Genomic DNA, 6,527 nt, shown 5'->3' with positions numbered 1-6,527 from the left:
ACAACGGGGATGATCTTTCGGGAATTCACCAAGACCAGCTAGCCTGGGTCTGAAAAAGCATGGGATAAAACCGGACTTACATAGCGGACAATGAGGACTACTGAGAACTCAAGAACAGTGGCAATGGGTTTTTGATTCTACTACGCATACTGGCTTTGGGGGAGCCTAGGCAGTTTGGATGCTCAACTTGCTGATTTTCTTCTATATTGGAACTTGATTTGATAACCTTAAAAACAGCATTTTTATGTTTGGGAAAAAAGATAGCTAGGCCATAAAAAAAAGGGCAGATTTTACAGAAATAGAACTATTTGCAGAATAAATTACTTTCAATGATGCATATATGATATATATGAAATATGTATGTATGTTTATATGATGGGATAAGTCACATGTGTTATTAGAATATACGTATATACAGAATGGAACATACATATATAAAATCTAATTTCTGCATTACTGGGAGTCAAAGTCAGGTCTCATGTGTAACAGGCAAGTGCATCACACTGAGTTCCAGTTGTATTTTATTTTAATATTATGTTCTCATTTTTTGGTTAGGCATCATTTTAAAGAATATTATTAAACTGAAAAGAGCAGATACTACACTAGATCTTAGCCAAAAGCAGCTCAGAGGTTAAGAGCACTAGCTGATCTTCCAACGGACCCAGGTTCAATCCCCAGAACCAACATGACAGCTCACAACTGTCTGTAACTCCACTTCAAGTGGACCCAACACCCTCACACAGACAGACATGCAGGCCAATGAAAATAGAATTAATTAATTAAAAATGTTATTATTTTATCATTTTAATTTATTTATATTCTATGCTTTCATACATGAAAACTCCATTTACATCATTTCTATTGCTTCTGTGAAGGTCACTAAAGGAATAAAACCCCTTTTGCAATATTCTGATATACAGACAGAAGTAAGTGACAGACATCAGACAAAGTTCATAGAAATTTTCACTTTTCAATAAGTATTATTTTTTTTATATCCTATCTACTAACAAGGTCAGAGATAAATCAAATTTCACTCACCATCAAACCTCTTATAGCTATCATTTTTTTATTTATCCTTCTCACTTGATTTTCTTTCTTACACATCTAGGACATGAGTACGCATGCTGTATTCCATTTCTTAGCTTGTTCACTGAATAGTGTCTTGAAACAATGACATGACAGTGACTTTAGAATCAGTAGTCACATGCACTTTCTTGCTAGAGTCATAAAGTGATTTCTCAGCTCATTTCCTGTTTTCTTTGATAAAGCCATCAGGGATTTTTTTTAATATAAAAATTCACATGCACATATATATGTATCATATAGATATAGATACACACACATACGCACCAGGTGGTGGCACATGCCTTTATTCCCAGCACTCAGGAAGCAGAGGCAGATGGAATTCTGTGAGTTAGAAGCCAGCGTGGTCCACATAGCAAGTTCTGGGATAGCCAGGGCAACACAGAGAAACACTGTCTTGAAAAACCAATATACATATATATTTTTGATGTCAATACAATGTCAATATAAAGATTAATAACCACTTATGTATTCTATATAGTCATATATATCTTATTGTGCATTTTCTACCCACAATTATCGTTGTTTTGCAGATTACTTGTAGCTTTGAGATGACCTGTCTCTTACTCACTTGCCTACTATCATACAGGAAGCCGAGAGAACCCTATAACATCATCACAGATATCTCTACCAGCAAATTCTTGCTTATTTTTTATTGCTTTGTTAGTCCAAAAATTGCATGAAAAAGTTGAACATAGTTCAATATCGTGTGAGATAAAATTCTAAGATAGAAGCTCAGATACGATTTAATTCTACTTCTATGGCTATTTTTATTGACTCCACTCAGTGTTGATAAATTTTGCTCCCATTCTGTTTCTTTCTCCACCTCTACCCCTGCCACACCATGTAGCTACAGCACAGAACTAAGACTCTGAAAGAGTCAAAATATTTTACCCATTTCTCACAGTTCCATGTGTATATGTTATGTGCTGTCCAACACTGTTTAAGTGTGCCTACTGGGAAAAGCTGTGAAATTGTCTGTGTAGGTTCGTGTTCAACAAAGGCCAGGAGTGACTCAGCTGTTTCCACAAACAGAAGACTCCATTAACCAGTACATGTATTTGCAACTGATAACGCAAATGGAATAACACTGTAAAGACATCCGTAGTCCTGAGACACAACATGGCTGTTTTATCAGCTTTCTCATGAAGACCCCAAAAGGTTTGATTCTTTCCAAATGAAGTCATTCAAAGGCAAACCAGACTCAATTTGCAGTAGATATTTGAGATATTTTTTTGACTGCTTTTCTCCTTTCACACAAACAAACCCTGCCCACTAGCTGCATCCAAGCTAATCTTCTTCATCCAATGTGTGATGTGTAACAAAAGATTCTGATAAGAATATATCAACTGTTGATACTTCATGTGCTTATTAAGCTTATGCATTCTTCCACTTTTGCTAAGCCTCAGCACTTAAATTTTACCAAGAATTTCGAACTTAAATGCACATTGTTAAGTGGACAAAGTCTAGAGATGTAGTAAGTAGAGTTTGAGCATGGTCCCCAGAAAAACCCAGAGTGATTCCCTCTCTTCATAGCAGACAGGACCTGCAGTTTGCTGATTATCACTCATGTAGTCAGTGAAGAGAAACTGTACATGAAAAGAATATGCCAAATGAGAGGCCTTAACCAACCAAATGACTTTTAAAGAAACACTTACTGTCCTGGAACTAGCTCCTGTCGACCAGGCTGGCCTCGAACTCACAGAGATCCGCCTGCCTCAGTCTCCCAAGTGCTAGGATTGAAGGTGTCTGCCACCACCACCCAACTAAAGAAACACATTTTAAATAACTGATCATTAGGGCTGGAGAGATGGCTCAGTGGTTAAGAGCATTGCCTGCTCTTCCAAAGGTCCTGAGTTTAATTCCCAGCAACCACATGGTGGCTCAAAACCATCTGTAATGAGGTCTGGTGCCCTCTTCTGGCCTGCAGGCATACACACAGACAGAATGTTGTATACATAATAAATAAATATTTTTAAAAAACTGATCATTATCTTTCTGAGAGAGATTCATTTGTTGGCCTTGAAGAAAGCAATCAACCCACTCTACAACTTCAGGGTCTTTCAGTGCCCTGATTATCAAGAGAATGCTCAGGAGAGAAGGCAGTCCTCCTATTATATTGGCTAAAGCCTCAAAGAATCCTCAGGGAGGGTCCCAGAAGCTCAGTGCCTTGACTCAAGCACCTAGAAACTAAGGAGATGGCTGTGAGTCATTTTAGATTTCAGGCTTTGGTGAATTTGCTGTAAGGCAGTAGAAAACTAATATAGATATGATCAGTAAGCTCGTGAGATATTGTTCCCACTCTAAAAAACAAATCCAAGATCCTGTGGAGGAGGCAGTAGAGTATTCACATTTGTCTAGAGTATCTATCCCTATTTCTAAGTAGTAACGAGAGAGATGAATAATACCTTTGAGTGTTTGCAAGGCACTAGGTCAGATGGCAGGGACCATGCAGAAGAATTTGTGCATGCTCTTTGCTTTGTTCTCCATACCCAACTGATACATAATGCCTGACCTTATTAACGTATTTTCCGATAATGTTTCCGGTGGCTTGCATCGATTAAATGCACTTATAAGCAAACAGTAAAGGCAGAGGAATATTCGAATGCAGATGTCCACCTGGTCTCAACTCTATGATCTGAGCAGCTGAGCGTTTGTACTTCCTCTACAATAAAGAGTGTGCTTGTCCCCTTCCCTCTCAGTTGAACACTGTCATAGTAACCGTTCTGTTCAGCGACTGCCCGTAAACTTCAGAAAGATTCTCTGTCTTCCTTACACTTTTTTTTTTTGAAAAGACACGAAAGCCTTTCCTTACTAAAATTTAGCATTTTTGACTTGGCTAGAAGCAATGCATCCTTATATAAGAGATCCACAGTGTGCCCAATATTTCTGAGGCTCTTCCAACAGATTTGAATGAAATGATGATGAAACAGGTGTTTAAAAAATTGTTTTTCCCAAAAAATTAAAAACAAATCTTAGTTAAAAATTCAATTTGGGCAAATTGTTTTTTTTATAATAAAATAAACTTATGTAGAGAATGTCTTAAAGAGAGTGTCAACTGGTTTTATTTGATTGGCATTCTCTTGGCACTAAATGATATTTATATATTTTAAATTACCCTTAATTTGTTTATAACAGTTGCTCAAATTCCATTTGTATAGAAGGACCATTTTCTCCTGGAGTGCTAACATTCTACTCCTTTCTTCATATTAGGGGGTTATTTTTTTCTACCGAGTACCTTGACAATTGAAAGACTGTAAAAAGAATATTGATGTGTCTCAAGTTGGCATAACCAAGCATTTTTGGATATTTTCTCACTGCTTTGTCAAATTTATAGTTAAGAAAGAATATGCTGTGTAAAGACTTCAGTGATATGTTTGACCATTTTGTACTCATGAAATTTGAAATTTTATATGATTTAAACAAGATAAATCATATTCTTGATTTAGTGGCAACACCCAATAAGCCCTATTTTGGATGCGTATTTTTAACACAGTCTACTTGAATGAGTTAAGACTACAATCTGGGAATAAGAAGATAATTGTAGCATCCCGTGGATGTCTATATTTAACATTATAATTTCATATGTGTCTACAAGGTAATATTATTGTATTTTTCCTTGAGTATGGTAGACATTATGTTTATCCTACCCAATTTAAAATGCTTAGAATATAGAACCATAAGAGTTTAGTCATGGTCAAGTTCATGATTTACACAGTTAAGTATTTTCTTTGACAGGAGACATTTTATGAGAATGCACAACTGTCTTGAGTTCAGCTGTCTCCTGGGGAGGGGTTGGAATTTCTCTGTCTGAGAGAATTTAGAGTTGTCTGCATATTCAGAATCCCTAATTTTCTGATTCTTCCAGGTAGTACTTGTCAGAAAAGACCATAAAGTAGATCTACTTTCCAATTTCCACATTTTCTGTGTTAAATAAGTATTTTCACCAGAAATACAGATTTTTCAGCCCAGAATTTCACACCACATTGGACTGAAATTTTCAAAAAGGATATAAAGTGTCTGAATTATTTTTAGGCAGAGCAAGAAGTATTATTTATACCTAGCTATCATTTTTCCTGTGAAAGTTTAACAAAAAAATAACTTTGAGAAAAAAGTCATGCTGAAAAGCATGCTGCATTGGAGGCCCTCAGCAACAATAACTCGCAGCAACAATGGTGGCGGGGCTAAATCATGGTAGCAATGAGATAGAAAATACAAACCACACAGAAATGGGAAAGAGATGAATAGGCGAGAAAAATTAAAAGCTTCGCATGCACCTGACATCCATTGTAGTTGACCCTTTAACCAACATGAAGAGAAAAGGTTATTTATCTATTTAGTAGATTCAAAGAGAGAGGTTAGCAAGCTTTGAAATACATTTATGCCTTTCTTCTTATACATCTCAAGGTCTAAAGATAAAGAGACCTGTTTAGATTATACAAGGTCTCACCTTGGATGTCTATTTCACACACAATTAGATTAATCAAATGGTATCACATTCACCATCTCAACCCTTTAAAAATTATTATATATATGCATGTACCTATATATCAGTACATACATAAGTAGATATATGGTAATGTATTTGAATATATATTTTTATATATGTATAGGTTACATGTATAATCATTAAATTTACAACAGCAACTGGACTAGCAACTCCATTAATGTTAAATTCTCATTAACTAATTTTTATTATGGAATTGTTTTGTTATTAAACATTTACTGACATGTACTATAAGGATAGATGAACTAAACGAGTTAAAGTGTTGATGGAAATATCTTATCCCCCATAACAAGTGATTTTTCTTACATACAGAAGTGACTTTTATACTCATTGCTATCTTATTTATTAATAATATTGTCATCTTTAAGGAAGTGATAAATCAATGAAGTTGGTAAAAAAAAAGGTAAGGGAGGCTCCATTTATTATCATATCCTCAAACTATTGTAGAGACAGTGAACAAAAAATCTATAATGTAGTAAAAATTGTGAAAAGATACGCAAGTACTAAGTCTCTGATCATGGATATACATTATCTATCTATCTATCTATCTATCTATCTATCTATCTATCTATCTATCTATCTATCTATACATCTGTGTGCATACATATATACACTACATTTATGATTACTACATCTGATCCATCGGGAATATCTTATCAACATTTGCCTCATAAAAATATACCAATTTAGAATTTTGTTAAGTTCTCTTAAAGTAGTCCACAACTGATATTAAAAAACTAAGTGCAATGCCGGGCGGTGCTGGCGCACGCCTCTAATCCCAGCACTCGGGAGGCAGAGGCAGGCGGATCTCTGGGAGTTTGAGGCCAGCCTGGTCTACAAGAGCACGTGCTGGCTTTGGGGGGGCCTGGGCGGTTTGGATGCTCAACTTACTAAACCTGGATGGAGGTGGGCGGTCCTTGGACTTCCCACAGGTCAG

General features: G+C 36.0%; 1 protein-coding gene and 1 pseudogene across 1 annotated transcript in view; both read right to left on the bottom strand.

Annotated features, from left to right (window-relative positions):
• Positions 1 to 6,527, bottom strand: part of Arhgap15 (Rho GTPase activating protein 15) — a 601,354-nt gene that overhangs the window by 419,235 nt on the left and 175,592 nt on the right. The gene's annotated exons all lie outside the window — the stretch shown is intronic.
• Positions 435 to 635, bottom strand: LOC113456009 (annotated as a pseudogene).

Source organism: Microtus ochrogaster, chromosome 4 (genome assembly GCF_000317375.1).
Source record: "Microtus ochrogaster isolate Prairie Vole_2 chromosome 4, MicOch1.0, whole genome shotgun sequence".
Classification (NCBI taxonomy): Eukaryota; Metazoa; Chordata; class Mammalia; order Rodentia; family Cricetidae; genus Microtus; species Microtus ochrogaster.
Note: the sequence above shows the minus strand (reverse complement) of the source record. Positions and strands in the feature narration are given on the sequence as shown.